General features: G+C 44.1%; 1 protein-coding gene across 1 annotated transcript in view; it reads right to left on the reverse strand.

Annotated features, from left to right (window-relative positions):
- The window catches only part of Plcl1 (phospholipase C like 1 (inactive)), a 322,475-nt gene that overhangs the window by 268,591 nt on the left and 37,577 nt on the right, over window positions 1–16,307 (reverse strand). The window lies entirely within an intron of this gene.

Consider the following 16,307-nt stretch of genomic DNA (forward strand, 5'->3'; position numbering starts at 1 on the left):
CTCCAACGCAAGCTTTCTTCATCAATTCTTTAACATAAGGCAAGGCATTTTAATATCTCATATTAAACTTTTGATTAAAACATCCTAAAACTGTTAAGTGTTTTACTTTGAAAGGGGTATCACTGGGCTAAAGACTAGATCTCAATTAAGTGCTAGATTAAGAATTTATTTGGGGGTATGGTGGTGCACACCTTTCTTTAATCCCAGCACCAGCTAAGGCTGGTGGATCTCTGTGAGTTTAAGGCCAGCCTGGTCTCCAGGAGGAGTTCCAGGACAGCCAGGGCTACACCACGAAACTCTGCCTTGGGAAAAACAAGATTTCCAAAATAAAATGTCAAACACTTCTGCAGAAGTCCTAATTTACATGCTTTTTCCCCACAGAATGTTCTCTTCGCTCGTTATTTATTTAACCTTGTCAGAAACAACACTTGTGGTGGGAAGAGTAGGATGAAAGGAAACTGATGTATTTTAAGATCTTCTGTTTCAGGCGTGGAGTTTGTGGTAGGTTGTGAACACCCACAATTGGCTGCTCCATCTACTTCACCCCTTAAATCTGGACTGACCTGTGGCTTCTTGGTAAATGAAGGGTAGTTTAAGGAGGCACTGGAGAGTTCTCAGCTCAATCATCAGGAACTCTGAAGCTCTCCCTCTCCTGACTTGGACTACTTCAACGTTTCACATCAGAAAAGCAACATTGCAGAACAGCTCTGGATGGCTGTCCCTTGTCTCAGATGTGAACTGGGACTTGGGCTGGGATCCCTTTGTCCACAAAACCTATGCTCTTTGCAATAATCTTACTATTCCAACCAACAGGTTACATTTTCCTTTTGACCTTGTGAACTGTTCTACACCAAGTTTTATGTCAACTGAAATCTGTTTCAATACCCCAACATATAATAAGCCCTCACAGAGATGGAAGCCCAATGAAGAGCCAGCCCATTTGGATCATCTCCTGTCCTATGGGGTGTATTGAAAAGCCCTATGAAGCAGGGTCCAAAGGGGCTGTTGGCATCCTGCCTTTTCCCCTGACTAGATGACTAAGAGAGATGTCCTAAATCAGGGATGTTTTTAGCTTCCTTGTTTTCAGGGTCTCTTACCCTTGGCCAGCTTCTTCATGGCTCTACCATCGGCCCTCCTCATCATTTTGTAGTTCTCCTTTATTCCCTAGCATCCCATCTCCTCCAGCCTTGTCTATTTACATCAAGTCCCTTCAATGCATCCAAAGGTGCCAGTTAGAATAAGCCGAAAGTGACGTCAGATTTTCGTCATTGCTAATTAATACTTCTGTGTTAAATTATATCCAACATGGAACCCTCAGCCTTTCAAAGACCTTCACTAGATCTGGTGAATCATTACCACAAGGAAACCAGATCTCTCCTCTTTTAACATTTCTGTAGGCTGTTTGCAAGGAATTCCTAGCTTTTCAACTCACTAAACTGATCCAATCAGGTGACCATTTGTTTTACAGCTCAGTCTCAAGGTCAACAGCTACAGTAGTTATTCAAAGCACCTATTCCTATCAGAGGAGAACAAACTTGGGTAAGATTTAACCTTGGGAGAAAAAAAGAAAAAGAAGTCACCTAGAAAAATGGCTGGCCCTCTCTACAGGGGTTAGTGGGGGGACACACAAGTGTGGCAGCCTGGGGTGGCAGAAAGGATGAAGGGACAGGATGCTGGCCTCAACCTAACACTGCTGAATAGGGCAACAATTCTTCGATCTTTAGCAATGAAGTTCTCTGAAATCTACTATCGGGGGTGATCTGAAAAAGAGAAAATGTTCAACTCTCAACAGTTTTAAGGATAGGAATTATAAATCTAGGATCAAAGTTGGAACATTTTCAGAAAGCCTCATTAAAATGCATTTCAAAAACTAGTTTAAAAACAGCAAAACAAAAATAATGGAGCATAATGTACTTCATAAAGGATAACTCACCAATACTGCAACTAATGGGGAAATAATGGCGCCTCTCATCTCGTGCTGTATATGGGTTAGAGACGCTTGGCGGGAAAGCAATGGCGTGCTCTTCCATGTGGGTTTCCTATCTCACGTGCTACAGAAACGGCGATGGCTGCAACTCTTAAGCTTTCACGAAAAGTAGTCCAGATTTGAATTTTAATAAAATTCCAAATGATCCTCCCTTCACAAAATTAAATGCAATACGTCGTTGGGCTGCTAGCCAAAACTCATTTTTATATAATTCGTAGCTGCACATAAACACTAAGTGAAAACTGTTTAACATAAATAAATAAATAAAAGCTTCTCTTCTGCTTTTCAACTTCCCGCAGGTGTAGCTGCTGAGAGTTTGCTTCACAGGGTGGCGTTTACAAAACTGTGACCGCAATAGCAGTCTTATAAAAGAGGCTTATAAAACATCTCGGAAGTAGCAGCAAATTAAGCGGCACAAATCACAGGACCTGCCATGCTGGGGAGATTCAGCAATGTCACTCTGACCAATGGTACCGGGGGTGGAATTCTAAGCCATCCATGAACTCAGAGAAGCCACAAATAAAACAAGTACGTGTGTTTTCACTAAGATCAATATAGTAAGAAGCATAGCTAAAGAGCAAGTCAGAATCGCTTCGTTTGTTATTAAAAAGTTCCAAGTTACTTAGAAGGTGAAGTTTAATCGGTGGGAGAAAGTTTGCTGGTAACCTTTGCCATAGAAGTGGCTGGAATTCTATTTTAGGTCAAAACGAGGCAGCCAAGTTTAACCAGATGCCCTTACTGAGTAGCATTCAGGAGTGGCATTTACTGGGATACATGTGAACAACTGGCTGGGCAGCAGAGGTTTCAACCAGGGCAATTATCATATAATATATGATAATATGATTATCATTATATTATCAACAGCGCCAAGGTTGGGAATTCAGCCACTGAATTGGTATTCAGCTGTTCAAATCAGGATTCAGGTGGGTCAAGACGTGCCCCCTTATAGAAGACAAAGACTAAATAGTCACCCAAGTGGGGTGTAACTTAGGGCCCGGGAAGGACACCAAGTGGGCAGGGTATGTTAGGCAATGAGTAGAGTTTGAGGGTAGTCTAAGTCATTAAGTTTTTGGCATCAGAAAGACGTGTCAAGAAATTTGGGGAGATGGCTCATTGTGTAAAGGTCTTGTGCACAAGCGTGAAGACCTGAATTCAATCTCCAGCGCACATTTATAAAAAGCCAGGCATGGCTGTGCTCAACAGTGATTATACTGAGAACCCAGAGACCAGCAGATCCCAGGCATGGCAGTGCTCAGCAGAGACTACAGTACTGAGATCACAGAGACCAGCAGATCCCCCAGGCTTGCTGGTCAGCCAGTCTACTCAAATCAGTGACCTTTAGGGTCCTTGAGATCCTGTCTCAAAAGATAAGGTGAAAAGTGACTGAAGAAAACATCTGGCCTGGCCTCCACATGCACACGCGCGCATACACACACACACACACACACACACACACACACACACACACACACACACTCATAGACCTACAAAAGGAAGATATGGCAATGAGTGAATTAAAACCCGGCCAGCTAGGCTACAGAGAAGGTTTAGAAGTGAAGCGGAGTCCAGGGCCAGGATGACTGAGCTGACAGATGCCGTGAAAAGGTGAAAAGTTATCATACGGAAGTTTGGTGACAAGAAACAAACAAACAAACAAAAAATCGGTCTGTTATCAGAATCAGGCGTGGACAGAGCAAAACCAAAGGCTGGTATGTTATAAACAACAAACTATGTTGCCAAGAACAAGAAGAACACCAAAGCCTAGAGCTTAAAACTCTCCTGAGGTGAGTAAATGGCTTCCTGTTTTGGAAGGAAACAAAAACAAAAACAACAGTTCTCAGAATGAGGACCATGAAGAGCGAGGCTAAGAAGACAGAGAACAGAGAGCCTCTCGGACCAGAGGAGACTGGTCATATATGTGGCCACGGAAACACAGGCGTAAGGCACTGTTCAGCTGCCCTAGTCCAGCGCTGTTTTCAGAAGGCTCTCCCTCTTGTCCTCAAATTAAGTGAGGAAATCAGTTTACTGACTGAGCATTCTTGATCTTCAAGTCACTCTCTCCCAGAATCTTAACAGCTCCACTAGTATGAGGATATTTATCTCGATTAGGAACCAATTCGTGTATCCAAAAGTCTATTCACAACATCACAGGGCAGGCTACAGAAACTGTCTTTATTCTTCATCTTAAACACAAGCAAGCTTCGGAATATTTAGCACAAGTTCTAAATGGAAAGGCCAAGGAAGAGGAGGGAAGGCGTGGCATTCTAGCACCCGGAAGAGAGACACAGCATCCAAGTAAGCCCCTCCACAATACCTCAGGGAGTTAAAGCAAGTGAGGTCGGCTCTTTAAATAATATAGCAGGTGGCTGCTTTCCTCTCCTTATAATGCTCAGAAGTCAGACAGACACAATAACAAAACAGAACCCTCTTCTCTGTCCTTCAGAAAAAAGTGCAGTGTGCAAGCATAGTCCTTATAGACGAGTTTTTACATCATATGTGTTTTATTTTATATGTTAGTGTAAATTACAAACTCCAGAAGCCTTTATTCCAGATCACTGTGTAATACACTTTTTCAAGTCTTATAATGCCTACTTAAAAGCTAATGGAAATGCTTTTCCCTACTAACACAGGGACCCACAACTGGACAAGGAGCGGAGACTGAGAACGCTCAGTCCTAAAGGAGCTGTCTTCCTCAAGCCCCTCCCCTCGGGCTTCAGGGCGCTGTGCAGAAGGAGGGGGGGCAGGAAAAACTGTATGAGAGATGGCCGCAAAGAAATATTGTCAGACACACTAGGACGGACGCACTTATGAACTCACAGAGACTGTAGCAGCACACACACACAGCCTCTACAGGTTCAAGCCAGGCGGGGTCCCAGCACTGAGAGGGGGAAGAGGACGTTAACTCACCGAGAGCCGTCTGCAATCGGCACTGGCTTGCAAAGGAAAAGTTAGGTTTCTCCAGCAGAGCCTCGCTGGGTACACAAACCACCCTTAGGGACAGGCCCCAGGCCAGCAGGAGATGGCCAACACCAAATGAACTCGGTAGTAATTTTGTGAAGTTTTTGTCTCATGTGGCTTGGTTTAGACTTTGTTTTGTCTCACTGGTCTTTTGCTCGTGTGTTGTGGTTTCTGATTTTGTGTTTTCATGGTATTGTGCCTTTGTTTCTTGTGTTTTCTCTTTGTTTTCTTTTTTCTATTCCATTTTGTTTGTTTGTTTGTTTGTTTTCTAGAGAGAAAGAGAGGGTGTGGAGCTGGGTGGGTGGGGAGGTGGGAAGGATCTGGGAGGAGTTAGGGAAGACAAACCCATGATGAGTCTATTGTATGGAAACAAAGTTTAAAAAGGAGAAAGAACAAAAGCTAGAAATCCTGGAGACCTCTAGCTCGTCAATAGTTTAAAGCAAAGTAAGATTAGAAATGACTGTTTCCTTCCTCTAGGGAGTGGAGAAGTGAGGCGTAGGCTGGGAGTTAGCTTGAGACCAGCTTGTTTTGAGCCGCTTTACACTCCACTTGTGAGAAAGGACAGAGTGCCTTTCTCCTCACCACACTGACAGCCATACCTACCATGGGACCCATCCCACCTCATCACGGTTCAGAGTTTTCCTCTTCAACAAGGATTTTCGGTACGCCTCCTTTTTTGCCAGGACCTGTACTTAGGGTTAAGGACTAAACTGTGCTGAGCTGACAGAGGACCTGTCCTGGGATCTCTGAGCTTCACAGCGAGTAGTGTGCGTGAGACTCACCAAAGGGTGGTGTTGAAATTCAGATTCTAAGCTGGGTGAGTCCTCGGCACTCCTGCATGGTTGTGCTGCGTGTAGTCTTGTACAGCACCTCCTGGGAAACTGGTCCCGAGAGAGCTCCCTGCAAATAGTCTAGGAAGCTGTGTTGCAGCTGAACCCCGAGCACCAAGCAAACAACAGGTACACCAACACGTATTAAATGGCCGTCGGCACTCAGGAGATAGGCAGTCCTGTACAGGGTCAGTCCTGTACAGTGAAGGAAAGACAATGAAATCACAAAGGTAGCCCGAAATACAGCCCGAGTAGACCCAGAAACACGTTCCTAAAGAAGGCAACATCTGAACAGACCTTACAGGATAATTAGGAGGGAGCTGGGCGTGAACGGCTGTCTCACTGATTCAGGAGGTAGCACACCTGGCTACCATCTCCTGAAGCAATGACCCCATTGCTTTACCTGCAGGATCTCTAACAGGGACAGCCACCTGTCACTAGGGGTTAATATCACCAGGAAAGGGAGGCACAGTGAAATTAAAATTTGCCCTGGGGTGGCATGACTTCATATAAAAGTTAAAAACAGGATGATTATGGTATCTAGCAATTCTTCTTTTTAGTATACAGCCATAGAACCGAAAGCCAGGACTCAGATATTTGTAGGTCCATGTTAATATCAGCATCGTTTACAATTTCCAAAAGGCAGAAGCTATCAAAGCGTCCATCATCAGGTGGGCAAATAAATGGGGCATATACGTAAAATGAAATGCTAAGTGGCTTCCAAACGGAAGGCAATTCTGACATTTGCAACAAAAAGAAAGACATTATGCTACAGAAATACAGTGGTCACGAAAGGACAAATAAGGTATGATTTCATTTATATGACTAGATGATTCCATTTATAAAGTCACCAAATTCATGGAGGCAAACAGTTATGGCTGCCAGGCACTGAGGAGAGTAAGCACTGGGGAATTAGTGGTTATAATGTTTCTGAAGGTAGGTGAGGATGTTTGTAGCAGAGGGCGAATGAATGTCATACCTCAGAATTGTACACTTCAAGGTGATTACATGTTCTATTTTGTGTTCTGTATTGTTACCACACAAAATAAAATCACACACACACACACACACACACACACACACACACACACACACACACACACCCCTATAGTTGCTGCAGGGGATCCAAGTCCATCTTCGCTAGTGAGACCCTCAGACCCCAACAAGAGAAATTTAAAGTTCTTCGCCAAAGCTCCAGCAGCGCCCCGCCACCTCTGACTCTGATGTCCATAGTCAGCTTCTGTCACAGCTGAACGAGGAAGCCCAGTCCACCAGCACAAACTTTTCCAATGAAAGAAGTGGTGAGAGGCGAATCCTGAAAGCAAAGTGATGTTCAAGGATCCGCTGTGGACTTTCATTCCCTCTGTGAATCTACAGAGAAATCCAAAGGAAGAGGTAGAACAAGTTCTCCCCATGATGTCAGGATCTCACCATCCCATGCCCATGCCGGGTCTGCAGCCCTTTTTACAAAAGCACAAGAAACCACTAACAGTTACGCGGGGGACCAAAGGACATATAACCCGATGACAGTCTAGAGCCAGGATGGGCACCCTCCAGCCGCTATGTCAGAGTTTGGTAGGCATGCCCATGCCGGCTACAGTGGTGCCCTCACCCTGCCATGCTCCCAGCACCCTCCCACTCCCTACCCATCGCAGCTGGGCAGCGGAGCTTGCCAGCAACGGAGAGACACACAGCCCGGAGTGACAAATGCCCTCATTCCACACAGCCATACTCCTCCTACCTCCAACTGTCACAGCCCAGTACATCAGAAGCCCGGCCAAAGCCGCGGTTACATTTATTCGCTGCGGCTTTGAAAGGCACAGCCGAGAGTCTAATGCCATGCCAGCCCCGTCCGTCCGTCTAGGAGAACGAGCGATTTGGAGAGTGTCCTAAACTCTCACCTCTTTCTACCAAGCCGTGGCAAGTGTCAGGCCAGGCGCCTCATACTGCCCTACACTGCATCTTAACTTCCAGCCTAAGGAGCCGGGTGAGCGTGATCAAGGAAACGAGCTGGGTGCCCGTTCTATTTCACCTTGCAGGGACGGAAAGGTCCTTGAACTTCTTCCAACTCTGTGTCCTCCTGGGCTCTTGTTCCACGCTAACTTGTGCAGCAGCACCTTCAGGTTCACAAGTAGAGAAGGCAAATGGCCCCACCAAAGCTAAGGGCAATCCTCCTTCTCTGTCTCCACTGCGTTCCACCACCCGCCCCAATCTTGTCTCTTCTCTCTCCCTCCTCTTGGACCCACATTTCAGGAAACACTGAAAACATCTCTTTTAATTACTTGGACCACAGGAGATTTCTCCTAGGCCAGTGTCTCAGTTGGGGTTTTGCTCTTTTGGGGGGCCTGCCACCCAGCTCCCAAATAAATCACACATGGAGACTTATTCTTACTTATAAATACCCGGCCTTAGCTTGGCTTGTTTCTTGCCAGCCTTCCTTAACTTTAAATTATCCCATCTACCTTTTGCCTCTGAGCTTTTCCTGTTCTCTTACTTCTGTAAATCTTACTCTTACTCCGTGGCTGGCTGGGTACCTGAGTTGCTGACTCCTAGAGTCCTCCTCCTTCTCTGATTACTTCTTTCCTCCCAGATTTCTCCTTCAATATATTCTCTCTGCCTGCCAGCCCTGCCTATCCTTTCTCCTGCCTTGCTATTGGCCAGTTCTTTATTAGACCATCAGGTATTTTATACAGGCACAGTAACACAGCTTCACAGAGTTAAACAAATGCAACATAAAACAAAAGTTAACACACCTTAAAATAATATTCTACAACAGGGTTTCTCTTGCTGTGACAAACACAATGACCCAAAGCAACTTGAGGAGAAGAGGGTCTATTTATGCTTACAACTCTAAGGTCACACTCCATCGCTGAAGGAAGTCAGGGCAGGAACTCAAAGCAGGAACCTAGAGGCAGGAACTGGAGCAGATGCCGTATAATGCAGGAATTCGCCTTACTGCCTTACTGTCCGTAGTTTCGTCATGGGAACTAACATAGAGACCCATAACTGGACAATGTGCAGAGAATGAGACTTCATGGGATGTGGGATGTCTTTGTCAAACTGCTCCCCTCAGTCTTCAGAGAGCTATGCAGAAGGGGGGACAGGGATTGTAAGAGTCAGAGGGGATGGATGACTCCAAGGAAACAGTGTGTTCCAGACATAACAAGATGATGCGCATATGAACTCACAGAGACTGGGGCAGCAAGCCAGGGGTCGCGCAGGTTCAAGCCAGATGGGGTCCCAGTGCTGAAGGGGTAAATCATAGGCTCTCATTCCTAACCAGGAAGACATCTGCAACTGACACTTGCTGACAAAGGAGAAATGAATTCTCTAACAGAGTCTCACTAGGTATATAAGCCACCCTTGAGGGTGGGTCCCACGCCCAGCAGTAGATGGCACACACAAAATGGATAAAATGAATTCAATGATATTTTTGTCTCATATTGCTGTGTTTGAACATTTTTTGTCTTACTGGCCTTTTGTTTGTATATTATGTATCACATTTCTGATTTTGTATTTTTATGGAGTGTGTGTGTGTGTGTGTGTGTGTGTGTGTGTGTGTGTGTGTTGTGCTTTTTCTTTGGGTTTTTTTTTTTAATTTCTATTCTGGTTTGTTTGGTTTCTTATTTGCCTGTTTGTTTCATTTCTAGAGAGAGAGAGAGAAAGGAAATGGAGTGGGCTAGGTGGAGAGTTGGGGAGGATCTCAGAGGAGTTAGAGGAGGGGAAACATTGACCAGATTATTATATTAAAATTTTATTTTCAATAAATATACATAATTATATTCATTTAAAATTATTCATACAGTAAAATTCATTCTTTCATTGTACATTTTTCTGAGTTTTGACAAATGCATATACCCATGTAACTACAAAAACATACAGAAAATTCCCATTATTTAAAAAAAAAAACCTTGTGCCAATACTTTAACCCCTGACATCTGTTAGGTTTTCTGCCTTCTTACATCACCCTTTCCAGAAAGCACAGAAATTAAATTTAACAGTAAGCAGACATTTGTGTCTGCCAGCCTGCTTTCTTATACACCCCAAGACCTACCCAGGGATGCTACCTGCCCTTGGATCGAACAGTCCACAGTGGGCAGGGCCCTCCTACACCAACTAAGAAAATGTCCTTCAGGCCAATCTATGGCAGCATTTTCCCAATTGTGGTTCCCTCTCCAATAACCCTATCTTATGTCAAGTTGACAATACAGTAGCCATGATAGGCACTAACACTAAAATGGAGGTTTAGGTGTCATGCCTTCCCACCAATTCCCAGTGCTTCCTATGATTCCTGAAATAGAGACTACCATAGACTATTTGAACATCACTCTTCTTCCAACAGCAAGACAATGAATACTTCTATCATGTATATAAATGCTCAGCAGCCACTTCCGTACCACAAGGGTCTCTATTGAATTTTTTCTTCATTTTTTTCTATGTATTTCTTTGTAAACGTCACTAAGTCTTCAGAAATATTTTTCTATGACAAAAATGTGCAAGCACACAAGAGGTTCTAGATGCAATGCTTAGCACTAAAAGAAAAAAAACTGGTTTGCTTTATGCAGGAGAGGGGGTGGTTTACATTCTCCTAAGAGAAGTGCAGGGCTAATGTCTCACTGAAGTTCCTCAGGCCATGTCAATTAAATTGATTTTTCTTTAATATATGGACTAGCGAGAGGAGGAAATGCACACTATTTACACATACAATGCACGGGACAGGAATGTTCAGGGGGCAGGGCTGAAATTTGGAGTTTATATGCCGAAATTTGTAGGGAAAAGAAAATGGGGTTAAAAGCAAATGTTTTTCTTTGAAAAAAAAAAACTGGGGGGCTTTCAGTAGAGCAAATAAAAGATAAAGATTTCGAAAGCATTGGTTCACTGAAGTCACATGATCTGCTGCCTTCTTCCGGCCATGACACTTCCCTAGAGAAGGGGTTTAGGAGACCTTTGCCTCCCCAAAGCTGCTGTTTTTAGTCAGGTAAGAGAAGAGTCTTCTCCCTACATCTGCTGAGTTTTAAATGTCCTCAGCTGAAGTCTTTAGGGGCAGGGGACTGGATGTGGACCTCAGTGACAGAACACTTTCCAAACATGTGCCAGGCCCTGCATCCAAACCCCAGTACTTCCTTCTCCCACAAAAAAAAAATGAACTAAATTGAAGACTTTATCCCATTCCTGAGGTTTCCAGTGGGTTAGCACTCTGAAGATCCAGAATGTGAATTGATGGTTATAGAGACTTGTAAGCAGTGTGCCTTGTCCTCTGGGAGACCAGAGAGGGAAATGTTGTGGAATATGAGTTTAAGATGTGTTACATTTGTTTATGTTGTGACCATTTGTTTAATGATGCAAAGATGTGTTGCATTCTTTTTTGCTGCATTTGTTTAACTCTGTGAAGGTGTGTTACCTTACCTGTCTAAAACACCTGATGGTCTAATAAAGAGCTGAATGGCCAATAGCTAGGCAGGAGAGAGAAATAAGTGGGGCTGACAGACAGAGAGAATAAATAGGAGGAGAAATCTAGGAACAAGAATTAAAAGTGAGAAAAGGAGGAGGAGGAGAGGAGGACACCAGGGGCCAGCCACCCAACCACCCAACCACAGAGTAAGAAGGAAAGAAAGATATATACAATAAAGAAAGGTAAAAAGCCCAGAGGCAAAATGTAGTTAAAGAGAAATGGGATAATTTAAGTTAGAAAAGCTGGCTGGATACAAGCCAAACTAAGGCCAGGCATTCATAAGTAAGAATAAGTCTCTGTGTATTTATTTGGGAGCTGGGTAGTGGACCCTTAAAGAGTGAAAAAATCAACTACAGGGAAATTTGAAAGCAACAAAGTAACCACCCTGGTGCATTAACAACCTTAGGAGCTGGTTTGCTGTTTGTTTTTGTGGTCCACCTGTTGATTAAGCACTGTGTAGTCACAATTCTTCATCTACCAAGTTCTTCTAAAGATTCTAAGTTTGGACACGGGTTCCTGCATCATTCCCTCGATGGCACAAATATGCACTGGTAGACATGACAACAGTTCGGATAATCACATATTCTAAATCCCAGGCGGGATTCACACTTTCTCAAATGAGTCCCACACTCTTTGAGTTCACATGTCCAGAAGGAACACTTAGCTCCCTGTCAGACTGCGGGGCAAGCAGAGGGAAGTGAAGGAGGGCTTGAACACTGGGGTCAGAGTTAAAGGGAACCTTAGAGAAGATCCCGATTTTATCCTGTCATACGATTAATAAAGAAATCGCTAAACGTCAAAAAGGTTAAATTACTTACCAAAGGGCTGTATTACTTGATGGCTAAGCCCCAACTCTTCTTCTGACCCCCCCAACCTGTGTGGTGTGTGTGTGTGTGTGTGTGTGTGTGTGTGTGCGCGTGATGTGTATTGTGTATGGTGTGGTATGTATGTGTGTGGTATGTAATGTGTAGGTGTGTATGTGTGTGTGTGTGTATAGTGTATATGTCTATGTATATATGTTTGTGTGGTGTATGTGTATGTACGGCGTGTATATGTGTGGTGTGTTTGTATGTAGTAATGTGTGTGTTTGGTGTGTATGTGTATGCATGTGTGCATGTGTGGCGTGTGTACATTTGTGGTGTGTATGTATGGTGTGTGTATGTAGTGTGTGTGTGATTGTGTTGTATGTGTTTGTGTGAGCATGTGGTGTGTGTGTATAGTATTGTGGTGTTTATGTGTGTGTGGTACATGGAGTATGTGTGTGTAGTACTGTGGTGTGTATGTGTGTGGTACATGAAGCATGTATGTGTGGGTGAGTGTGTTGAGGGAGTGTATGTGTTTGACCACGTGCAAGTTCAAGTTTACCTTCTAACGGCTGAACTGAACATTTGTGTTCAGGAAAATGCAGATCCATGCTCCGGTCCGCGGAGGCCCTGCAGGAGCGCCCAAGCCAACCTGGATGTCCCTGAGTGACCAGCCACTCTCACGCTCATGGCCTCCTCTGGGGGACTGTCTCGAGGTAGATGCTTCAGTATTTGGCTGAACTGATTAAATGCTCACCCCATACCTTCAGAAAGAGGCTTGTCCAACCTTTATTATTCTTTAAATTGTCTTGATTACCTTAGAACTTCACTTCATTCCCAGCTCAACCCCATTCACAGAATATTTCAAAGAAAAATTGGTTTATTTTAAAATCCCACTCTTCTACTTTTACATTTCTCCAAATGACTTGCTTTATGCCTGAGTTGCCTTTGTAATTTAAAAAAAAAAAAGGTAATGCCAGTGTGTTTTTAAATTTTCATTATTCATCTTCACTGGACATCTCATAATAAATTTGATTATACAGAACAGCAAAGCAGAGAAGGGCCTAAAAGAAGCATCTTTTCTATCATTGTGTTGTGGTTTCCAAACCCCACATGACAACCTGTGGAGCACACTGCATACCACAGACTCCCTGAGTCATCTAGAGACTAAAGGAGGCAGGCTGGAGGCAGGGTGACTGTGACCTTGGAAACCGAGTCCCACATGCCCTTTAAATCCCGCAGTACCAACTCTCCGCCATCCTCATTAGTCAGCACCTAGGACATGGAATCTGCCTCAAGAGATTCGTCAACAGCAGACACAGGGCTCTGCAAGCTTGCAGGTGAGCTGCAGCCAAGGAAAGGAACTTTCCATGTCTTCATTTTCCCAGGAACTCTCCTCCCAGTGACCCTCTGTTTCTCCTGTTAAAGGACTGGCTCCAGCCTCCACGGCTTGCAAGTCAGGCCAAATTAATCTCCAGGCAGCCAGGCAAGCTCTCTGGCTGATTTGATTGTCCCTCTTGCTCAGGAAAACAACAACAACTCAACTATCTCAAAGCCTCCACTGTGGTTCGTCTTTTCCATATATGTTTCAGCAGCATCTGCCTTGGATCTTTCACAAAGTTTTTAGTTTATATCTTGACTTACATTTGTTCACAATGTTTCCTCACAGCAATCCACCATAGATCTATAAAAATGATCAATGATCATCCACTTTCATCAAAGATGCTTCATACTGACCCTCCTCTCCAGAAAAAAAAAAAAAAAAGTACACTTATAAATCAACAAGAAAAACTCTCAGAAAGAGAACTCAATGAATAGACTATATTTATCCTTGTACAAGAGCCCATTTCAAATTCTCAAGTGTACCTTTTTAATCAGGCAAATTAGATTTCCACGTTTTCTTTTACCTTCTTCTTCTCCTCCTCCTCCTCCTTCTTCTAGAAATCCTAGTCTCTCTCCCTGGCTGTTCAGCACAAGCTGCCTGCTCAAGTCAGAGCTGAGCTGTTAACACATGCCAACCACACCCCTGCTCCAGGAATCTTCGAGTCCCGAGCCCAGGGCTTTGCCTTTCACTAACACAGTTCTGCACATCTGTTCCCAAGGTGCTGACCTCCATTCCTCGGAGCTCAATTCACTTGTATACTTTAGTACACTGGTGCTTTAGTTAAAATCCGCAGTGTTCTGTAGTGTGTGTGCTCAACAGTCTGGTCAACATTAACACATTGGGAGTCTGATTAGAGTTTCGTTTGACTTAGGTCTCATTAGAGATCAGGATGGAAAAAAAAAATCACCAATTGCACAGCTGGACTCTGACTCAAGCTACCTAGCAACTGTCAAAATACAACCCAAACCACAAAGGTGTTTGAAGCTACACATGAAAACTTACGCTAAGAGAAACACCACCACATTTCCACAGTCAGCATGCTGTTTCAGCTCTAACACAACTGGGATGGGGAGTGCCCCAGTGGCCTGAAGTGTCTGCCTGTTCTCCCTTGAATTGTGTAAATGTGACATAAATCAATGGTGAGGGTCATAGCATTAAATATCCGTGCCTTAGCACAGGGTGGGGGGTCAGGAGTGGGGGTGGGGTTCTGGATTCCTGGTTTTAGAACTACCACTGTCAACGATGGCATGGCTGCATTAGTATCCAAACAGCTGTGTCTCTTACACAAAACTGCTCTGTTCTATTCCTCGAAGCTCGTGTCTAAGAAGCCGGGAAGACGTCTCTGCTGGTCAAGTGCTTTCTACATCAGCATGAAGACCTAAGTTCAAGTCCAAGAACCCACGTAGGAAACTGGGTGTGGCGGTGCACACCTGTAATTCCAGGGGTGGCCACGGGTGGACCCCTAAAACTGCTGACCAAACAACCTAGCCTGATCAGGGAGCCCAGATCCAGTAAGGAACCCTGTCTCAAAAAACAAGGTGGTCCTCTCCAGAGGAATGACACCTGAGATTGACAGCTCCCTCATGCACACACACATTCAGAAGTGCAACACACACACACACACACACACACATTTCAGAGTCAGCTTGGAAAAATAAGTGACAGAGCATGTGCGGGGTGCAGTGGGGTGACTGCTGCCTTCCTGCCTCCCACTATACGGAAACTCACGAGAAACTGCATCAGTATTTGCCTCTGGGGTGTCGGGGATCTGGGCATATTATTTATCATATACTCCTTTACATATTGTTTACCTTTTTGCCACATTCACTTGCTTCCATAACAGGCGTCAAGAAATAAACCGACTTGAAGGTTGAACACGTTTATCAATGAGCTCATCCCCTTGGACTCTCGAGTGGAAACACATTTATGCTGGTGTCTGCAGACGATCCCGGGCTCTATGATAATCATAGCCCCCTCTCCCCCACCTCCTCAGAACTTACTGGCTGTATTTAAGAAATACAGCTTTTCGCACTTAGACGACTGAGAAAATAAACTGGAGTTCTATTTTGAGAATTCAAAGTACATACCATTCATGCAAACCAAAGCACACACTTGCTCAATGGCTGGACCCCATACTTCATACTTACAAAATGTGGAAAAGAAGCCATCATATCAGTAATACGGCTGCTCAGTTTGCCAGGTCCCTCCCTGAGAGACAGGCCCTACATTCATTGTCAATCTATTAAACCCATAAAACAGTTTAGGCTCCATTATCTACACAGGTCTGCCTCATCAACGTTTGCTATCAATCCATTGTGTGGTTTCTTTTCTTCCTTACCTCTTATCCTAAATAGATACTCTTCTCCTTACCAAATTAAACTACAAAACAATCCTTTTTTTAAGTTACTGTGTTCTCTTCAATCACATTGTATATGTACATAAAGTGAAGTGTCAGTCTGTCAATCACCTTCAGTTTTTCCTCTTTGCTGGATCTAACTACTGAGACTCTGTGGTGGTATTGTGTTCCCCAAATATTGTGCACCCTATTAAACTTATCTGGGGTCAGAGAACAGAACAGCCACTAGATACAGAGGTCAGAAAAATGGTGGCACACACACCTTTAATCCTAACATTCTGAGGGCAGAGATCCATCCGGATCTCTGTGAGTTTAAAGCCACACTGGAAACAGCCAGGCATGGTGACTCACGCCTTTAATCCCAGGAAGTGAGTCTTTAATCCCAGGAAGTGATGGCAGAAAGCAGAAAGGTATATAAGGCGTGAGGACCAGGAACTAGAGTCTGGTTAAATATTCAGGCTTTTGAGCAGCAGTTCAGCTGAGATCCATTCAGATGAGGACTCAGAGGCTTCAAGTCTGAGGAAACAGGATTGGGTG

This window comes from Peromyscus leucopus, chromosome 13 (genome assembly GCF_004664715.2).
Source record: "Peromyscus leucopus breed LL Stock chromosome 13, UCI_PerLeu_2.1, whole genome shotgun sequence".
Lineage (NCBI taxonomy): Eukaryota > Metazoa > Chordata > Mammalia > Rodentia > Cricetidae > Peromyscus > Peromyscus leucopus.